The 23,430-nt window shown below is 37.6% G+C and overlaps 1 protein-coding gene across 2 annotated transcripts in view; it reads left to right on the top strand.

The window, feature by feature from the left end:
• galnt1 (UDP-N-acetyl-alpha-D-galactosamine:polypeptide N-acetylgalactosaminyltransferase 1) overlaps positions 1-23,430 on the top strand; it is a 98,030-nt gene that overhangs the window by 33,362 nt on the left and 41,238 nt on the right. For both annotated transcript variants that reach the window (XM_079894037.1, XM_079894038.1), the window contains one exon: positions 13,607-13,727. The gene's annotated coding sequence lies outside the window, so the exon portion shown is untranslated. The remainder of the gene's footprint in view (positions 1-13,606; positions 13,728-23,430) is intronic.

Genomic DNA, 23,430 nt, shown 5'->3' with positions numbered 1-23,430 from the left:
AACTAGTTAAAATGCACAACACCTCTGTATGCTGCGTCAAAGAGGCATGCGCACTCTGATGTCAACAAGCCCAACACGCATGAGCAGCGGAACGAATGAAGGAGACGTGCTGAATGAAAATGCACGTTCACTCTCTGAAAGCAGATGGTGCTGATGGAACATTAGAAATGCAGCCATTACATAATAACCCCGTAAACAAAGCAGCTGCGCTTCTTTCTGTTTCTGAACAGTACTTAAATGCTGGTCTGCTCCACACGGAGATCTGATCTCACCATCCGTACATTTAAACGTCTCCAGACATTTAAAGAAACCCACCTGCAAAGCTTCCTGAAAAAAAATGCGCAAATGTTTTGAGTGACATTGTTTGTCTGGAGCTGGTGTGCTGCTGGCGACTAACAATAAACTCTTGCTTGTGTACTGTATGTTAATTTTTTGTTCTTCTGTGTCGTTCAATTGTCATCTTTGCTTTATTTTTTAAATATAGCTATGATAAAGAGATGTCCACTCTTGCATTGCGTGTTTGTGCATTTTGGGGGCGGAGCAATGAAGGGAGAGGTTGATTTGAAATATTAACAGTGTTTCTCAGAAATCACGTACTGTATCTTTTGCTGAATGAAAATATTGATTTATTTAAAAAAAATCGTACTGGCCTCACACTTCTTAAGGAAGTCTTCCAGTGTTTTTAAAATATACTAAATATTAAATAAACGTTTTAATATATAAAAAAGATTAAACTTGATTTAAAAATTTTGTGGATATTTTTTTTCCCTCTTACACATTCTTAAACCACATGCTCTCTCAGAGAACATTCCTGATTGTGTGTATGTCTGGGATTTAAAGAGACAGGCCAATAAAGAAGACAGATTAAATGTAGTTAGAGGTAAAGCAGTCAATCCCTATTATAAACCATAATAACACTCTTCTCTTAATCGTATAGTGTGTTCTTAGCGTAGAAGCTCGTCATTCTGTCCAACTCTCAGGCTGTTGTATTTGCCTGAAGCTCTGTGGCTCTTGTATCAGCTTGTCCGCCCACCCAGGACTCGTCTGGAAGCTCTCTGCGCTGTTTCTTTTTCCTTTTTCCCCTTTAAATTTACGACTTTAGTTGTTTTAAGAGGGAGGAGGGATAGTGAAACTGAAAAAAGTTTAAAGAGAAGGAGCCGTGCATGATGTTACAAAGCTTACAGACAGTCTCTCTTTCACTCTCAACCATTTCCTTCTTTGTAACAGTTTCATTCCGCCAATCTTATGGTGAAATGTTCTACCCAAAAAGAGAAAGAAATTGGGTCAGGGAGTGAGAGAACGAGATTGAAGATGAGAGAGAGAGAGAGTGTATGTGTGTGCATTGGGGGTTTTGTTGGGGTGTTGGCTGTAATATGACTGAGATCACTGTGGGCCGGACTGAAGAGAATCACATTTCACTCACCACAACTAAGCACATGCACGCCTACACTAGAGCAAACGTAAGTGTGCTCTTGATTACATGTGATGGATCAGGACTGGAGACTGTTGAAGACTATATTGCTGTCATGTAGTTAAATGTGTCTTTAAAAAAAGTGCAACAGTTTTTACTGCAAAACATGTTGTTGTTTTTTTTCCAATGTAATTTTAATTAGCTTAATTTGACAGCAATCATTTCCATCCTTTTCTACTTAGTTTTTTTTTCTTCAGTAATTAAATTCAAAGTGGTTGTAAAAGTGCAATGACTATCACAACAGGTTGTAACTTCAAAGCAGCAATTGTTTTATTTTAGGGAACAAAGCCCAAAGTACATCAGCATGTAATTTTTCCTACATAGTCTTGTTTGCTCTAACTTTTCCAGCTCAATGACAAACAAGTAGCCTTGAGAACTCCAGCACATCTTACATCTTTTCTTTGTACTTCACCCTTGTGTGTAGCAGTCATACAATCTGTACTTCACCCTTGTGTGTAGCAGTCATACAATCTGTACTTCACCCTTGTGTGGTGACATGTTGTTCTCTTTCCACATGTACATTTATTTAGCAGGCATTTTTAGAAGCCTTTTATACAATCTATGTAGCAGAACTGGTACAGTGTGATAGAACTAAAACTACTGAAATGTTGTATTTTTTTTCTTGACTGCAAGTCATCAAATAACATTGAATTGGTTCAGTTCAAGGGTAATTCATATGCTGGATGAGTCTGAAAATTAATCTGCCTCCAGATTTTCTGCATGTCAGTCATAATCCCAATCTCAATCCCAATGAATCTCTTTCATGCTTTAATCCTGTTTTCTGTGTGGCTGTTGTTGGACCAGCTCTCAGACTGCATGTGCCAGTGTATGACCAATATCACACGAGTAGCTGTGTGCTATTGCGCTATATCAACACACAGCTGTGATTCGCCCGTATAGAGCCATATTGCACGGCTACGAGTGTGATATTGTGTTTATACAACAGTTTGACGGCACATTTTTGTAAATAAATAAGAAACAACAACAGACTGTCTCTTTAGTGCTGAACCTCTTCCTTCTGCCATGGATTCAAATCTCGAGTTGACAGTTTAACAGCTGAGCGCAAGCCTCCGTTACTAATTCTAAAATGGCACTTTAGAACTAGCAACGAAGGAATTGTGAGTTGCTTCATTGAAGCTTATTATATTATGTAGAGTATTATGAGAGAGAGATCGACTAAGCGAGCACGTTACCTGCAACTAACTGATAATCTTCAGGCCAATCTTATATTCACAATCACAAAATCAGTTTGAATGTGTGCTGAGGAAAGCGATATCTTTGTTTTTGTCCTTTTAACAGTGACATCGCTAATCAATGAATTTGTAATTTGCATCTTATAAGGTGTTGTTTAAAGTAAAAACAACATCTTTGTTTCAGTCCTTCAATACAAGTCCTTCAATACGGTGTATATATATATATATATATATATATATATATATATATATATATATATATATTAGGGGTGTAACGGTACACAAAAATCACGGTTCGGTACGTACCTCGGTTTTAAAGTCACGGTTCGGTTTATTTTCGGTACAGTAAGGGAAAGAAATGCAAACATTAAACTGCAGGTTGTTTATTACTATAAACTTTTTTTTAACAATTTGTTTACACTTTTTTAAACACTTTTTAATAAAATATAATAAAATAGATATAAAATAAAAAAAGAATAAGAAATAAAATACTGCTGCAAAGTTCTCCACTAAATAAAATACTCTGTCTCAAACCAATATCACATAATAAAATATAATGAAAAATATAAATAAATAACTATGATTACAGTGCAGGAACAGAAAATAGCCCTATATTAAAATAATATTAAACAAATATATTAATGTATTATTATTTTTCAATAATCAATCAACATAATAAATTTAAGATTTTTTTTTCCACTTTTTTAATAATTATCAAAATAAAATATAGTCCAAAGCTATAGTATAAAGCTATTATTACCAGAGCATGTGATCAGAGCAGGTCATTTTACCATTGTTGCCAGCATGACTATACCAGCTCAGCAAACAGAAATCTAAGTTACTACTGAGAAATTTCACCTTATTTGAGCGGACTTTGCTTTTCCAGTGCGTGATCGGTACATGATTGGAGTGTTTGGGCCGTTAACGACAGAGCAGAACGCGCAGCGCAAACACGGACTCGAACATTGAGCAGAGAGCGCAGCGGGTCGTCGACACACACACACACACACACACACGCGCGCGCGCGCCACGGAACGGAGAGTGCGGCGGCGCACACGAAGCGGAAAAGCTTTTTTTCGCCATGCAGTCTATTTCATTGTTACAGTGACGACGGGTAAAACACGGGTAAAACCAGAGAATGTCTAATAGGAAAAAACATTAGAATCAGCTGCAGGGCGGGATTTGCGCTGAACGCGGAGACTTCCGCCACTTAATATGTTCGTGTGGAAACACGAAAATGTACCTATGTTCCGCACACAAAATATTGCATTCAGTCATTCGGTACACACGTGCACCGAACCGAAAGCCCTGTACCGAAACGGTTCGGTACGAATACACGTACCGTTACACCCCTAATATATATATATATATATATATATATATATATATATATATATATATATATATATATATATATATATATATATATATATATATATATATATATATATATATATATACTATATATATAATATATATATACTATATATATATATATATATTATATATATATATATATATATATTATATATATATATATATATTATATATATATATATATATTATATATATATATATATATATTATATATATATATATATATATTATATATATATATATATATATATTATATATATATATATATATATATATATATATATATATATATATACTGTATATATATATATATATATATATATATATATATATATATATATATATAATATATGCTTCAATGTCGCAGGAATCTTATAAGATCTGAAAAAATACAAATAGTGTATTTTATATCCTTAACTTTTTAAAATGCCATTGGCCATCGGCAGGTGTAGCAAAAAGTTAATTTTACACCCTGGCTAGACAGTTATTGAGGTGAGTGTAGAGGCTCTTTATCTCATTCAATAATGAAGAGATGATAAAACATGTTTTATCTGTTGCCGTTTTGTGATGCTTCTGAAATTTTGCATATTTCTAGGAGTAAGAAAGAAGTTTGTTGTTGGGTTTATGATGGATTTTGTGTGCAAGATTTATTACATTGGATGAGGTTGTGGCTTGCGTGCTTTGCATTTTAATGAAGAGGAACATTTTGTTGGTTTCTCTGGGTTACACACACACACACACACACACACAGTTTCTCCACCCATGGACACAGATGTTTCGCATGTTTTAACCGTCTGTCTTGAGTTGAGTACCGCATGTCATTCGAGGCTGAGCTCTCTCAGACGTTTCTCATGCTCTCTTAGGCGTGGTGCGGAGCCAGATGGACAGAGTCACTCTTGCTCCCTCGTCGCCTCCAATGACGTACCTAATGTTCCGATGCCGTTATATACACACACACTCTTCATAGTAGTAAAGACCCCGGGGTGTGTGTGGTTTCACATGCTCAACTGCGAAATGGCACACACTATGGTCTCTGACCACTTCTGTATCGTATGTAAGCAAACCATGCAGGCTGCTTTGTATAACAGCTGGCTGAGTGCCAGCGCTTTACTCAGCGCGATATTACACGCCATGTGCGTCCATACGCACCATAAAACCCTCGTAAATTCCTTAGTCTCACTCAGATTAGCAGCTGCACTTATGACATGCCACATTGACATTTGGGCTACGATTTCCTTCAAAATCCTGTCATGTTGCCCTTTCTGATGTGCAGTCAGATGAATGCACTACTCAGAAGATTAAAGGATGTTGCCATCATTTACTCCCCTTTATGCCTTTCCAAACCAGTATGACTTTCTTTTTTCCGTGGAATGGAAGATTTTGCTAGTCGCTCTTTTCAATGTAAGTTACATTGAATGGAGACTGAACATTTCAAGCGTCAAACAAGACACAAAAGCAACATAAAAGCAGTCCATACCACTCCCCTGAAGCCATATGATGGTTTTGTGGGAGAAACGCATTGAAATTTAAGTTATTTGGAAATAATTCAGTTCATAAGAGTAATAGTTATATCTAGTTCATGAATAAATAGTTGAGTTGGATATTTTTTTTCTAGGTTGAACTGGTTCACAAAGATTAAGGCATGCCTACTTTTTTATGGACTTTGATATAATTTTAGGATATTTTGCATAATTTTCTAAGCTTGAAAGCTACATAAGAACTATGTAAAAGAGGGTTTGCGCTGGCGCAAGCTGTTAGCAAATCTGATCCATAGTGTTAATTAAATTTTTTATTAATATTATTATTTCACAAGTCTATATAAATTTGAACGCAAGTCTTTAGAAGTCCACTATACTTGTAGACAATATTTATTCATTTAGATGAATTCTTATTTTAATAATATTTACTCTTTAAAAAATTTTGGATGTAAAAAATTAAGTGTAACATTTTCTAGAAATATCCCACACATGCACAAATCACTGAATGTTTGAGGTTTAATAAATTATTCACCATTGTATTAGCATTCGACCAAGTGACCCCAAGTACACTCCTGTGCTTACAGTGTCTGTGTTTTCTGTAGGAATTTGACTGACTGGTGTCATTGTGAATGAGGCTTGTACTGTCTGATTCTCTGTCTGGTTTCAAAACCTCTTTGAAACTAAAAGCAATGTGACTGCTGATCTCATGAAGAAAGTATCAATCTGAGTGAGAAAGCACATATTTTCTAGTGTGCATGTGAAAGAGAGAGAATTGTTCTCTTTTTGTTCCTGAATAGTTTGTGCTATTTCCTTATGGTATGGGATGATGATTGCACCGATGATCTGATCCATTAGAGGGAAGTCAGTGTCAGGCTGTGGAGTGGAACAGAGACTGTATCCTGTCATGCTGCCCTGATGGCGTCAAACCTGAACATATGACAGTGTGTGTGTGTGTGTGAGAGAGAGAGAGAGAGAGAAGAGAGAGAGAAAGAGAGAAAGAGAGAAAGAGAAGAGAGAGAGAGAGAGAGAGAGAGAGAGAGAGAGAGAGAGAGAGAGAGAGAGAGAGAGAGAGAGAGAGAATGGAAAAGATGTTGGCCAGAAATATTTGTTTTTGTCCATTTTTTTTTTTTTTTCTTTGGCATGCATGAAAGGTGCATTGACAGAGCTGAGTAATTTATGTTCCTTCAAGCAGCAATTAATTTGAAAACATCATGCCTAATAATTTTCAAAGCTATTGAGTAGATTAATCACTGAATGGCTCTATTGACATCAGCTCTAGAAAATAGAGCTCAGTATGAAAATATTATTGCAAACATATTATTCTATTGACACTATAGACCTGAGTTGAAATTCCGGCATCAATTCGCAAACACTTGACACTTGATTACAATGGCACAGGCATCAAAAGCTTTTGCCAATGCTAATAGTATTACTATATAGGCCTATATACTATGAATAATACTATATTCATACATACATACAGTACATGAATGAATTTACATATATAATATACATATATATATATATATATATATATATATATATATATATATATATATATATATATATATATATATATATATATATATATACAGTGTTGGGGGTAACTCATTACAAGTAACTTTGTTGAGTTACGTAATCAGATAAATTTTTCAAGTAACTATAAAGTAACGCATTACTCTTTCAATTTATAACAAAATGTCTAAGTTACTTTTTCAAATAAGTAACGCTAGTTACTTTTTAACATTTATTGACTGACAGCTCTCCTGTCCCCATGTTGAGAGAAATAAAGTGAGGTGTTGTGTGCGCTATGTATACAAGATGGTTATTCATTTCATTTTTGGTGTGAAAGGGCCTTAACATTTGCCAAAAATATAACTTTTTTTATTGTTATTAAAAAACAAACAAGCAAGTCCATCCCAGGTAAGAAAACGTAACGCAAAAGTAATGTGTAACATTTCTTTTATAATTATTTGATTAATAGAAAGTTCAAAAGAACATTTATTTGAAATAAGTGCACATGAGTGCATAACCGCGATAGAGAGGATAGTCCAAATCTCGGACAGATTTTTACCAGTTAAATTGTCTACCGGTATATCGTCCACCCCTAGGCTATATGTGATGTCTTAATTTCTTAAAAAAGTTCTTAAAGACCAGTAGTAAACATATTATAAATATAAATTTACATTTATAATTTTAAAATATGTAGGCCTATTTTTTTTTTCTTCTTGATATGGTATTGGACGGATATACCCAATGTAGTATATTAGATTATTGTATATTTAATTGACTTTACTGTCTAATTTGGAATTATACTGATACAGACATTTACAAATGTGTCACAGCAGGTGTTGCTTTGTGTGTGTGAGATAATGTGTGTTAATAGGGCAGCGAGTCAGCTCACCTGAGGAGTGCAGCTCTCCGAGGGTGATAAAGTGTTAAAGAGTGAAGAGTATTAGAGTAAGTGCTTTTGTGAGCAATGTAGTCCAGGAGCCTTGCTGTTGAAAAGTGAATTGATCTTTATTGAGAAACACAGTGTCACCTTAGTGTTTTATTATGTGTGTGTTTGCTAGAGGGTTCATGTTAGTTCCTTTTTGTGGGTTCTTTTGTGTCCAGTGAAAATAAGGGGCAGACATGCGTGAGAGGGCATGTGTGTGTGCCTGAGAACATTTTATTTGCTGAAATACACAGAATAGTAGCATGTTTCAGCATGTCCATGTGTGGTTTTGTGTCTGGTCATTTGCCCTACACATTTTTATACTGATTACTTTTGTTAGTGGTTCTCTACAAAGAGAGATTTACAAAGCCTTATATGAGGGAGGAAGTGAGGCTGGATAAGGTGAGAAAGAGAGGTGGATTTAGTTAGGAGGAAAGTTAGTAGTCACATTAGCCTTATCATTTATGAACCATTTACATTATTTTGTTTATGAAAATGTATGTTTAAAGGGGAATATCATGGAAAAGTGATTTTCCTTACTCTTTTGAAATACAACAGAGTGATCCATCATGTAGACGTGTTCAAAAAACGAAACTCCACCCGAGTCCTCCATTTTGTGACCGTTTATGGAAATTAAGATGCAAACCGATCATTTAGAACATCATGTCATGGTAATTATCAGCATATTTAAATATGACTGCCAATTCAGTGTTCAGCAGTTGGACTCATTTCACAGGCAGTTGAAGGTCATTTGCAAATAAAAGTCTTAAATGCTTAAATGGTTTGATAAACATACATTTCTGTCCTGTGTTAACGTATTTCACAAGTTAGAAATAGAAATGATAGAAAAGATACACATAAAAGAAAAGAAAAGATAGAAATTATACCAAATATAGTAAGTATACTTTTTGAAATTGAAAAATGTAAAAGTTTGCTTATATCGACCAGTAACAGATATGGTGCTAATATTTTGTGCATCTGTAATCTTTTTAAAAATCTTTTTTAAGACGTGTTTTTTTATAATCTGAAATGTCCTGCAACTTCTATTCCAAAGCATCTTATTAATGCAGTTAGTGTCAAGCACGCAGAACATGCTCAAAACACACACATATTTAATGTGTGCCAAATGAAAGATGCATGTCAGCCCAAGTTTATTTGTATCTATCACATTTCACGTTTCAGTTTCATTTAGCTGTTATAATAAATAAGGCATGTGACGGGTATCTAATTTTCATGTTGCGATAATTGCTGAAGCTTTTATCACGGTATACGATATTATCACATTATTGAAATAAGTTGCACAAAAAAAAAAAAGTGTTGTCGTGCTATGACAGGTTTAATAACTTTTTCTTGTAACTAAAAATACTGAACATATAAATAGAATAAAACAGTACACGAAAATGAAAAGTAAACAAATCTTAAAAGGACAGAATGTTCACGCATACCTGTTTTTTAGCCTCGATGTTACCGTTCGGTACAGGCATCAGAATCGAGTCTCCTCCTTAGCCCAGCAGAGAGTATTGTTTTGGTTTTTCGGTAAGTTCCGTCGCAAAATATACGTCATAAAAGCTGTTTTTTTTGTTTCGTTTTTTGTTGTTGTATTTTTAGGTTCGATGTTAAAAATGACAGTGTGAATGCTAAGAGAATCGTAGAGAACGCTAAGTTGTTTACTTTGTACATCAGGGGCCGTATTCACAAAGCATTTTATCTTACCACTAGGAGTACTCCTAAATCACACTAAAAGATTTTAGCTAGGAGTTTTCTCTTAAAAGTTATTCACCACGCCTTTCAGACCTACTCTTAGTAAAGAAAAATGACAACTCCTAAACTAAGAGTGAGTCTTCGTTGCTATGGATGACGTCATTACTCATGCACGAGCTTGACTGAAGTGACCACCTTGATTGGCTGATGATTGTAACGCGGGAATGATTCCAAACACCTCCCCTACGATGATGAGTGACAGGTGACAGGTCTGAGAATGCGTGCGCTACACAAGTAGTGCGAAGGACGGAAGATGATGAATAACTGAATAAATAGCCTAAATGAATAAAGACTAAGGCAAAACAAATAGCCTAGTAGCCTAATGAAACATATGGATTCATGCAATATCTTTGCAACATTATTGAATTAATCTGTCTCTATATGCCTCTGCCTACGTTTGCAAAGAGAAGAACATTTTAATTTGATTCACAATGAAACGTTACAATTAGTTTACATGCAATGAGTAGCCTAGTTTTGGTTGTTGTTGGTGGCTTTATTGCATCCCTAGTTATGCCTACAATGCAGAATTGTTCCCTCGCGATTGGAAGCTCCTGTAGCCGTCGCATACGCATTTCAAAACATCACAACGTGAAATGCCACCAAAAGCGGTTTGTGAATAGGTCTTAGTGAGTTAGGAGTCCTCTCGACTTCTTTTAAGCTGTCCCAGGCTTGGGTGCTACTTTTAGGGCTAAAATGCTTCGTGAATTACTCTTAGTCAAAAAAATTAGGAGTCCTAAAGTTACGAGTGACACGCCCATTATTTTTAGGAGTTGGTCCTAAATTCGCCAGTTAGGAGCTACTTTTAGCCTTAAAATTCTTTGTGAATACGGCCCCAGGTGCGTTTTATCCGCATCATACTGGTGAAAATGGACAGACTAATGATAAAGTACATTAAATTCTGAGTAATCAATCAATCAATCAAATTTTATTTGTAGAGCGCCTTACAACAGCCAGAAGGTGCACAAGGCGCTTTCCAGTAAAAACATCAATAGACAACAATAGATAAAAACATAAATGTACATAAAAATAGCAGTCGAATCGGAAGCTACGTGTTAAAAGCTTGTCTGAATAGATGTGTTTTCAACTGTGATTTGAAAACACTCAACACGGTGATGCTTCGTAAGTGCGCTTGAAGTGCGTTCCACAGCTTTGGGCCCTGGACGGCAAATGACCGGCCTCCAAACTTTTTATATTTGAACTTGGGAATGACCAATGAGGTGTGTTCAGAGGAGCGCAGAGTTCTGGCTGGTTGGTAGACCGTTACTAATTCAGCGAGGTAGGCCGGGGCCAGACCATTGATGGCCTTGAACACAAACAGCAGGATCTTATACTCCACCCTAAACCGCACCGGGAGCCAGTGGAGCGAGCGGAGGACTGGGGTGATGTGTGAGCGTTTGGAGGTGTTGCAGAGAAGGCGTGCTGCCGCGTTTTGTACCAGTTGAAGCCGATTGAGGAGTGATTGATTAAGTCCAGTGTAGAGTCTATCCTCGAGCTGATGAAAGCATGAATGGCTTTTTCAAGGTCAGCTCTTGACAAGAATGGTTTTACCTTACTGAGGAGCCTTAGCTGGTAAAAGCTCGCCCTCACAACTGCACTAATCTGTTTGTCATACTGCAAACTTTTGTCAAAAATAACACCCAGGTTACGCACTGTGGGTGCAAACTGAGGTGTTAGAGGACCAAAACTGAGAGAACTGTTGGGTGAGTCCGGGCTGAACAGGATGTACTCAGTCTTTCCTTCATTCAGATGAAGGAAATTCTGTGAAAGCCACTGTTTGATGTCCTGAAGGCAGTTATGGAGAGGGTCCTGCGCAGAACGATTGCTCAGAATCACAGGAAGGTAGATCTGGAGGACGTCTGGTCTGCATAGAAATGAAATTGAACGTTGTGATTTGGAGATGAGTTGACCAAGTGGCAGCATATAAAGTGAAAACAGAATAGGACCGAGAATGGGTCCTTGAGGCACACCGGATGACAGGGGTACAGCTGAGGAGGAAAAGTCATTAAGCATTACTGAAAAAGTTCTGTTAGTGAGATATGAAGAGAACCAATTGAGCACCGCGCCCTGCAGACCGATAGCATGTTGAAGACGGGAGATGATGATGGCATGATCCACGGTGTCAAATGCAGCGGTCAGGTCCAGTAACACCAAAACCACAGAGCTTTTACTGTCCAGGGCTCCAAGAATGTCATTATTGACCCTCAGTAACGCTGATTCGGTGCTATGTCTAGACCTTAAACCGGACTGAAATTTATCAGCAATGACGTGCAGTTGGAGGTGAGACTGAAGCTGGGACAAACAAGCTTTTTAATGCTAATAAACAACATGTAATTAATATAGAATTATTTCGAATGACAGCTTGAATTTGTGTAGTTTTTATTATAAAAAAGTCATTTAAAACTACGATCATTACAAGAAACTGACTAACAAGTGAACTAAAATAAAATGCTACAATATGTACGTGTGTGTGTGTCTGAATTTTGTGAAGGATATAAAGGCTGTTTGTTGTCGTAGTGACCTGCCCACAGTAGATGAGAGTCTTTAATTGGGCCTTTGTTCACCTAGCAGCCGTTTCCATGGCTCCTGGGAAAGGCGCTAGCACTAGCAGTGTCACACACCTCAAAAACACATTCAGGTTTTTGGGAAGTTGTCTAACAAACACAGTATCTGGGTTTTGATGTGGTGTGTGTGTTGTGTGTTGGACTCTGGAAAGGCCTGTACAATGTTTGAAGGATTAGAGAAGTGCTTTTGATGAAGCTTAGCGGCTCAGTGTCCACCACCTCGCTCAAGACCTTACTGCCAATGTGTGTGCGAGTGTCACTCTCCGTCTAAAAGAGATGTTGAGCTGCATGCTGATCTTTTATTCATCTTAGCTCAGAATGCAGTATGCCTGAGCCACATATAGAATAACCTGGAACAACAGATTCGGGTGCCATCATCTCTACAAACTCACACACTATGCACTCACACACAAACATCAGTTGATAATCATGAGAAGGAGATATTGAAGGATAGAAAAAGATTACATTAAGTGTGGAAAGACCACTAACTTGGAGGAGAAGAGGCTGTCTGAAATAGCCATGCAGTCTTTTCCGATCATGACTTCCCTCTTTTTTACATTTGATAGATTTACATGCAGAACGCTAAATGCGGCTGCTTCATTTTCATAAAGCGATTTTTGATTTCCCATGAGTCTGGAACTTAATCATTATTTCTCTTGAAACCTTTTTTAAAAGGAAAATGTGCGACATCTGATCATGAGGAATGATCAAAGGAATCATTTTTTAGGTATTTAGAGACAAACACACATAAACAAGGGATTAGTTACTTTTTTGGGGGGAGTAACTCAATATTATAATGCATTACTTTTAAAATGATCTTTCCCCAACACTGTGTGTGTGTATGTGTGTGTGTGTATATATATATATATATATATATATATATATATATATATATATATATATATATATATATATATATACACAGTATATATAATCTTTTATAATTATTTGATTAATAGAAAGTTCAAAAGAACATTTATTTGAAATAAGTGCACATGAGCACATGCACATGCATAACCGCGATAGAGAGGATAGTCCAAATCTCAGACAAATTTTTTACCAGTGGCTCAGACAAACACACATAAACAAGGTATGTGGTGTATGCTTATTTTAATATTTACTCAACTTAAAAATGTGAATTATTCATTGACAGAACTATATAGGTTTATAAATATTCACAAGGATTATTTGCTGAAGTAATAATCTCAAGTTGGTCAAAAATCAGCTTCTATACTGTATAGTGTACTTATCACTAATAAATGTGTGGTTAATGTAGTGTTATTGTTACACAACGTAATTCCCCTAACAGTCGACTTTGTTTGTTACAGGTAGCATGCGTGAGTAACAGGTTTCTGTGGCGGGACCTCAAGCTCCTCCCCTCATCTGGAGCCCCTGCGCTGTAGGATACGAGAGCGCCTTCCTTCACCCACTCTGACCTGAGTTCAACAGGTACGCACTGAATATGCAGCAGACAATTATGCCATTATGTAATTATTCTTTATTATATAAAGTGTGAATTAGTATCAGCTCAGTTTTACTCACAATGCATAGTTAATTTAGTCTGACAAAGAAGCAGTGCACATATAGTGTCTGAAAGGGAAGAACTCTATTGCAATCTTTAAACATGTAATGCAGGCATTTTTTGTGTGTAAATTTACGTAACTAGGTGTTTCTTCAACTTCTGGGCTCTTTTGGCCCTGTGGACTTTAAAAAAAATAAAATATCTTTAAACACTTTAATTTGTCCAACAGTGTATACTCATGTAGTATGCTACAGGAAAATGTGGTCATTGTTTTCTTTTTTTAAAACAATGTGTGTGCATAGCAGTCTAAACTTTAAATAGACAGTAATGCATATTGATCTGGGTTACACCACAAAATGGCTGAATGATTGCAAATTGAAGTATTTAATTGTACTTGTTGTTTCTGCCAGGCTTTGCATTGGTAATCAATTTGTGTTTGTTTTCTGCACTGGGTGCAGTTTTTGCATCACAGCTCCCTCCATCTCCGTCACCGTTTTTTCCGTTCTTTTGTGAGTCTTTGTGTGTGTGTAGCTTGTTAGTTGTGCTGGTTTGAAAGAGCCTGTGCTCGAGGCATGTAATCATCTGTGAGAGGAAGAGGAAGTTGCAAACACATGCTTTGGGGAACCGTATCTCAGTCCGATTTCTACACCAAATCTGACATTTCAGTGTAGATGCTCTATCAACACTATCAGACTTAAAATGGACCTCCCTCAGTTTCTTTGTGAGATCGTGATTATTTCCTCTTACTTTCCTCTTTTTATGATAATTTCTTAAACCCAAAAAGTAGGAAAGCATTTCTTTTTTTAGTTGAGAATAGAAACATGAGGCCTTGAGAGTTTTCTGTTCACTATGTCCTTTCACACACACTCACACACACTCACACTCACACACACACACACACACACACACACACACACACACACACACACACACACACACACACACACACACACACACACACACACACACACACACACACACACCTCACAGGCTCGCACTTTGTCTCAGAGTCCGTGACATCACCCCTTACTACCGGTTTCTGAAATTAGACTGTTACATTGTGCACTATTGTTGCATTCTGGGAAATACTGCAGACCTCTGAAAACAGGGATCCTGTTATAGTTACTTTCTTTATCTGTTTTTGCTCAAGTGCTGACTTTGGATTTTGTAGTATGTTTATTTAAGGACATTAGTTTTTACTATGTCAGAATGGATGGGAAATTTTTCATACTGCATATAGATCATGTTTGGTTATGAGTCTGCACTCTGCACACACACACACACACACACACACAGTGCCCTTCGCACACCAGTGGTTATTGGAGTTGTAAGTCCGAATTAAGTGTCTAAACTAAGGAACTGTGCCACTGAATAATTGCAAGAAAGAACGTCTTTCTATTGAGATGCACGCAAATAAACAAAACTTACATAGCAACCAGTATTACCCAAACAAATGTGGTTATTTTAATGATCATTCAGAAAGTCTCAGTTTGAATCAGTATAATGAATCCTTCATTGAACGAACTCTCTGAATCAGTCAAAGTGGTTACTGAATCATCATGTAATCTCACTTACATAACTGCAAGTTATCTTTACTTTCAGTGATCTCTATCTCAAAATGAAACAAGGTTTGTGTGTGTGTTGTGTATATACAGGATACAACAGGAAAAAGCAACAAATCCCCAATGCTAGGTTTCTTTTCATTTATTATGAACAGAGAGTAGTGCAAATTACAGTTCGTTCCACCTAGCGGCATTTAGTCCCCCTGAGGTACAGTTCAGACTCCTTTAGTCTATTAAGCACTAAGCAGTAAACAGGTTAGGTAATATTTTTTTGTATTGCTGGTAAAAAAAAACAAAAGATTTTTGGTCACAAAATCATCTACAAAACTGAAAAGCATATCTTGTAAAAAATAAATAGAATAATGAAAAACAATACTTGCACATGAGTGTGACAATGGCGGATGCACAGTTGAGTATTAAGCTTTTTTAAGGAAAGATGAGAGAGAAGGGAGAAAACCATCCTACTTCACCTTTCAACGATGAGACAGCGAGTGAAGTGGCACCTGAGGCTTCCCATTTCCAGGACGCACATATTTCATCACTGGACTGTAGTAGTGAGACTTCCACGACACAAATGCCAAATGATTTTGTCTCATAACAGCGGAAACAACCTAAAATACTCAGATAAGAGTATCATTTGAAACTGTAAAGGATGTACTCACAATAAAAACAAAACATTGTGCTTTTGCAAAGTAAAGAAAACAAACATCCCAGTTTCCTTTCCGTGAAGTTAGTGGATAAATGAATCGAAAATCAGCGAATAGGCTACTAGAAAGCTCTTGCGTGCCATCTGAACTCGCCAATGGCGAGATCTCGTTTTGGGTTGGTGCATAGATCGTCTCTTCTTCTTCTGCTCTTTTTCCTGTTGTGGTGGTTAGCAAACAGTGTTGCATTACCGCTCACGTCCCCTTCTGGATTGTAGTGTAGATCTCCTATGACTGACTGTATTTGTATTCTGACTGTATGCACCAAACCGTGACGTCTATAGCCGCTTTCCGACCAAGTAGTTACAGGAACTTAGTTCTAGGAACTGTCCACTTCTAAACAGTTCTAAGAACTACTCTCCCCCAAACTCGGTTTTGCTGTTTGCGTTCGCACTGGCCAAGTGGCCATAGGAACTGGTAGAAGGGGTAAGGGAGTGACGCAAGCACGTTGACTTTTATTTTGACGGCGCGACGTACCTTTATTTTGGCGGCGCTGAGAACGCCAGAGCAAATAATGCTCGCATTCTCTGTGTTTATTAGTTAGCGATCTTTCTAACAGTACTGTTTAATATGTTATAACTGTTATAGAAAGTGTTATATGAAAAAAGGTTATTAGCCTATGCCGTGTGGTTGATGTCCAGTGATGCTAGCTGAGCAGAACTACATAATCATGTTTGGCTTTTGGTCCCCTCAAAGTTGCGTTGGATTTTCTCTTCAGCATAAAGGTTTAGAGACCCATCTATCACTAGCCGCTTTCCGACCAAGTAACTTAGTTCTAGGAACTTAGTTCTAGGAACTGTCCACTTCTAAACAGTTCTAAGAACTACTCTCCCCCAAACTCGGTTTTGCTGTTTGCGTTCGCACTGGCCAAGTGGCCATAGGAACTGGTAGGAGGGGTAAGGGAGTGACGCAAACACGGTGACTTTTATTTTGACGGCGCGACGGACCTTTATTTTGGCGGCGCTGAGACCGCCAGAGCAAACAATGCTCGCATTCTCTGTGTTTATTTGTTAGCGATCTGTTTAACAGTACTGTTTAATATCTTATCAGATAGAACTGTTATAAAAAGTAGACATTATGTGAAAAAAGGTTATTAGCCTATGCCGTGTGGTTGATGTCCAGTGTTGCTAGCTGGGCAGATAAACATAATCATGTTTGGCTTGGTCCCCTCAAAGTTGCGTTGGATTTTCTCTTCAGCATTAAGGTTTAGAGACCCATCTATCACTGTTTTCCATGTTTAAACTTTGTATAGTTAGTTTATGGAGTAAATATATAGGCTATAATCTGTGTGTTTACATTCTAGCTGTTTTAAAAATGGCGGGTGCTGGTGTTCCGCGTGCGTTCGGTCAATCAGCGTACACTAACGTCACGGGTAGTTCCTATAATGCTGGTTTAGACCCTACCCTGAAGTAGGACCTAAATTAGTTCCTACAGATGGAGTTCCTAGAACTAAAATCGTTCCTAGTTCCTGCGGTGCGAACACGCCGACATCCGGGTACTTTAGCTAATAGTTCTAGGAACTGTGAAAAGGTTCCTCCGGTCGGAAAGCGGCTACTGTTTTCCATGTTTGTATAGTTAGTTTATGGAGTAAATATATAGGCTATAATCTGTGTGTTTACATTCTAACTGTTTTAAAAATGGTGGGTGCTGGTGTTCCGCGTGCGTTCGGTCAATCAGCGTACACTAACGTCACGGGTAGTTCCTATAGTGCTGGTTTAGACCCTACCCTGAAGTAGGACCTAAATTAGTTCCTCCAAATGGAGTTCCTAGAACTAAAATAGTTCCTAGTTCCTGCGGTGCGAACACGCCGACATCCGGGCACTTTAGCTAATAGTTCTAGGAACTGTGAAAAGGTTCCTCCGGTCGGAAAGCGGCTTATGCTGTGACCGTTCGGAATGAATACATGTACCTAATATAATAATAGCATATATATACTTAAGTTGGTAACATCACTATGTTTTGCCTTGTTACTCTTTAACACTGTCACATACATTTATGTCTTGTCAAAGTATGTAATATCTGAGCTACAAAAAGCAAATATGAGTAGCAGAAACAGATGTTTCAGACAGAAGTGACTCCCACACTAAACTGATAGCAGAAGTTTTACACAGACTTGAATGTCTCTATAGAGCAGGAGCTGAACGTGCTCTGCAGGAGTCATTAGGAGACTTAAGCTCGCTGTGATAACTGGTCTGGGTCCGTTAAACAGCCGCGATTCTTTTGCTGTCATTCACAGAGAGTTCATTATGCAGGACTGTATCTCGCTTTTGTGTTAATTATGAAACGAAGTCTGGCAGCTCCGTCTTGCTGATTTTTTTTCTTTGATGTTTTATCATTACACACACACAGACACACACACACACATAGTCATGAACCTCCACATCATGAACATTTTTTAACAACTCTCCTGAATATCTGATGAAATATTATTTCAGGAAACTTTTCTCTCTCAGTCTTGGACTCTGTCCAAATCAGTCTTTTTTTGCTCTCACAGTAGGTGGCTTGTGTTTCTACATTATGTGAGGTTTATTTGGTTCTCTATTTAAATGTCTGTTAATCTCTAAAGTAATTTTCCTCTCTCTTTTTTTTAAACAACTCTATATTTGTTTTTTTGTTGTTGATATAAATGAAATACACTGGGGTTAGGTTTTTTTTTGTTTTTTTTGAAAGCAGCCTCTTATGCTCAACAAGACTGCATTTATTTGATTAAAATACAGTAAAAAGTAATTGTAGCAACAATGAGGTGAGGTCACTTAGAGGTGTTGTAGGATTATTTCTGACGCGTGAGATTCAAACAAGACGCTTCCAGTCCAGTACTGCAATTATCCCTTTATTTGTTACAGTTCCGATGCCAAAACACATATTTCATCTCTTCAGCTCTCTGGTCTACCCAGATACCTATTAAAAACCACTCTCCACCCAGTGTCTAACAGTGGAACTACAACATATTATAAATAGAGCATAATGGCTCTTACAGTAATATTGTAAAATTATATTATTTGCAATTTTAAATAACTGGTTTTCATTTTAATATATTTTCAAATGTAATTTATTCCTGTGATGGCAGATCTGAATTTTCAGCATCATTACTCCAGTTTTCAGTGTCACATGATCCTTCAGAAATCATTCTAATATGCTGATTTGATGCTGAGGTAACATTTATTATTTTTTATTAAAGTTGAAAAAAATATTATTTATTAATGCTGAAAAATGTATTTATTTATTTGCAATGTGTTTTTAGAGCTAGAATTTTAACGCTGTCGTATTTCACGGGACACTAATTTGTCACTGAAGCATCGGCCTACTTTGCACATCTATCCCAACAAATCCATTCATCACCATTTATGCAAACGAGTTTTTGAAGTGCTACAGGTGTTTGGGAAAGTGCCGGAGTGGTTTTTGTTGCTATGTTGTGCTTTTGGAGAAACAGTATGTACAGTATGAAGAGGATACGTTTTAGCAAATGTGAAATATTTATGGGACAAAAACTATTATAAAAGCTGAGATGGAAGGCCATAACTGGTCTTTCAAATGTGCATTAGACAACACATGGTTTTTGTTTTGTTTTGTTTTACCATTGTTTTTTTTAAAGAATTTATTAAATAATTTTATTATGTTTGGATGTATATCCTGGACAAAGCCTGGTACCAGTACCAAAAACAATGTGAATTCTATAGAGTATTTGATCAAAGTGTGATTCTGGAGGGACAGTGCCTGAAATTCAGTCCAATTATTCAATGTTATTCCTCATTCCCAGGTTCTGATGGCCCTGACCTTCCTATAACGGAGTCTAACATAGACTACAAAACTGCACTCCTGTTTTATGCACATCTACATTCGACCCTACAAACAATGAAGTGTTAACTGTGTGTTTTAATCCTAAAATAGAAGAATCCCTAAATATGCCAACTATGTGCGAAGTGTGCACTTTGCAGCAGGAAAGTGCCTTTTGAGTAGTAGTGCTAATTGTATTTAGTGTGTTAAATGCCAAGGTATTTAGTACAGGATTGACTTTGAAGGAGTTTCTTGCCAAGGTTGTGTGTTGTTCACCAAAGCACAACACGCTGTAAGCATGCAAAACTCATCTCCGAGAAGTTGCATATATTTTAATCATGATCCTCAGTGTACATAATGCATATTTAACTTGAACTGACAAGCATACAAATTGAAAAAGACTGGAATCACATCACACACGGATCATATGCACACAAAAATAGAGCTGTGTCAGATGACTATTACCCACCCAGAGCGTTTGGACGCTGCATGCACTCTGTTCTTCAATGCAGCGTGGATGTGCGCTCCTGCAGTTACCACGCATGTTAGTTGAGCTGAAATCTGATAAAGCGTAGCCCGTTCGATTTTTATGACCCATTCGTACTGTAATACCATCAACCTTGTAATTGGTTTATCCAGCTGCTGTTTGGGATGGACTAATCTAATATGCATAATTCAATGTCGAACTGAAGTCAAGACCTGCACGAACTGAGTGTGCAAATGGAGTCTTGACTGTACTAAGTGTAGACGCCATATTGAGTTTTTCACGAATTAAAAAAAAAGAAACTCTGAGGCTCTGAGGAACAGACGTGCAATCCAATCTATCTATCTGTCTGTATGTCTGTCCGTCCGTCTAGTTTTTGTCTGTCTGTCATTTTTTCTTATTGTTTTGTTTGTCATTCTGTCTGTGGTTCTGCCTATGGTTCCTATATATTGTTTTGTTTGTTGTTCTGTCTATGGTTCTTTTATATTGTTCTATCTGTGAAAATGGAACTTCATATTGTTCTGTCTGTCTGTCAAGCTATCTTTCATTCTTTATATTTACATTTACATTTCGGCCCTATGGATCGACGGTATGTCTGGAGAAAGAAGAATGAAGTATATGCTGAAAAGAACACTGCCTACAGTTAAGCATTTTGGTGGCTCAGTGATGCTCTGGAGCTGCTTTGCGTCATCTGGCACTGGAAACCTGCAGTGTGTGGAAGACAAGATGGATTCATTGAAGTATCAGGAAATACTAGGAGAAAACATCATGCCGTCAATGAGGAAGCTGAAGCTTGGGCGTCATTGGACCTTCCAACAGGACAATGATCCCAAGCATACTTCAAATTCCACCAAGGCTTGGTTGCAGACGAATTCCTGGAAGATTCTACAGTGGCCATCACAGTCACCTGACTTGAACCTCATTGAAAATCTCTGTTTGGATTTGAAGGTGGCGGTTGCAGCATGCAAATCCAAGAATATTACTGAACTGGAGGCCATTGCTCATGAGGAATGGGCTAAGATTCCTCAGAAACGCTACTAGAAGCTGGTGTCTGGTTATACATCCTGTTTGCAGCTGGTCATAACAGCAAAAGGATGTTCTTCTTAGTACAAAAGATGCAGGCCATGAAGTGGTTAAATAATTTTGAGACTGCAGAAGTCATTAAAAGTTGAATGTTCAGTTGAATTTAGGGAAACCACTTGAAACATTTGTTGTGTTGAGCTATTTCAGTTACTTTTGTTTGATTTGGTTATTGCAAATAGCTGAAAGTCTGCAAATTTTGTCAATAAACCTGATTTGGTTGAATAATTTTGATTACAACTGTGGTGTTCTATCTGTCTGTTTCTTTATGTATATTTGATATAAATAGTGCATGAGGAGATACAGTGGCTTTCGCAGAGACATTATAATCTCAGATGACATTTTCTCTTTTCTCCATTGTGCTAGTGTCTGAAATAGGAGAACTTAACCGAAACATTTCGAAAGGGAGATAACAGAGGTGGAGGCATAGAGAGAAAGATGGAGGGACTGTGAAAAGGAATAAGGAGATGCTGTAGGGGTTTAATTTGCTTTTCTCTAACAGACGGCAACAGTCAAAGAAAGTTAATTACGCTCCCATCTCACATCTCGATGTGTGTGCGTGATGTGACCAGGGGTGCGAGCAAGTGAGCGGGTTTCTGCGCCCATCTGTTTTCCTGCCAGCCAGAGTTGTTAAGAGGCTCTCTGCTTTAGCTTGTGACTGTTTTCTGTCTTTCACTCGTTCTCTTCTTGTATCTCTTTTTTCCCCCCTCATGTCTGTCTGTTACTCTCTAGTCATCTTTTTTATGTACTGGATTTGTTTGTATGATCGAAGGCTAACTCATATTCCTGTTTGTGTGTGGCGTGTTGACCCCCCCCCCCCCCCCCCCCCCATGTGCCACACACAGGTGGTGTGCCTGTCCATATGTCTCAGTATCAGACAGAGCATGAATATTGCATTACGTGAAGACATGTTAAGAAGCCCTTGCAGGAAGTAACACAGGAAGTGAAACTCCAAACCTTAAAAGAACAATCACAGTCCCGCTCTGATATTTGCTAAGGGTGTTGCAGGTGCAGAACTTGCATTGAGAAAGTAATGTTATACTTTGTAGTTCTCTTCGGATGGTGATTGTTTATAAGGGCACTTGATGTCATTTCAGCTTTTGCAGGTGCTAGAAATGTAATTGCTGTCTGAATCAGAAATCTGTTTTTCTGAATTTACCTGCAGTTTTTTTGAAAAACACCAGGTTCATGTGGTTCTTTAATTCACATCCAAGTTGGCCTCTCTGAATTGCACCAAAAGTTCTTTTGAAATACTGATCACTGCTTGTCACAAACTCTTGTGGTTACGTAACTAGATTAAGCACTTAGAAGAAGAGTGATGGCTGTATCTGGCATCAGTGTGTATGTGTTGTTAGCTCTATGAATAAAATTATGTCACAATGTTCTCACATGACCTAATTGCTAGGTCACAGAGTCATGCAAATATTCTTTTACACACATCACCCTGAGAAAAAATTACTGTCCACATCTTATAAGACAATGGTGTTTGTCCAAGGAAGTGTGTTTTGCACATATAGTATGGGTGAATGGAACAAAAGGACTGTGTGTAAGAGAACAGGAGTGTGAAGAGAGAGATTTTATTCAAACTGTTTTGTAAAGAGTTTAGATGGTATTGTATTTTCATTCATTTTTATCCGTAGAATGACATTTTTTTATGTGATAGGCCTATTTAGTTTAGGTTAATGGTGTCACACTTTGCCATTGTGGGCCGGTTGCACTAGGGAGATGTGTGTCTGTTTTCATCTTTCAGGCCTGTGCTCACTCAGGTGTGTGTGTGTGTGTGTTGTCACGGTGATGAATGTCTCGTCCAGCTGGCGTGGGCAGGGGCCTTTGGCGTTGCCACTGTGATGGACGAGGGCCACGAGAACAGTGGCATTACTGCTGTGCCAGTCATAACCTTGAGCTCAACACACACAAACACTTTGAATGCTGGTGAGACCCCCTCAGAGACATTAGATGCCAGAAGATTTTGGCAAGGCTTTGACTACTTTAACATCGTACTGCTCCGTTCTGTCTGACATTCATG

The sequence above is a fragment of the Squalius cephalus genome (genome assembly GCF_949319135.1).
Source record: "Squalius cephalus genome assembly, chromosome: 15".
NCBI lineage: Eukaryota > Metazoa > Chordata > Actinopteri > Cypriniformes > Leuciscidae > Squalius > Squalius cephalus.
This window is presented reverse-complemented; position numbering and strand designations above follow the sequence as displayed.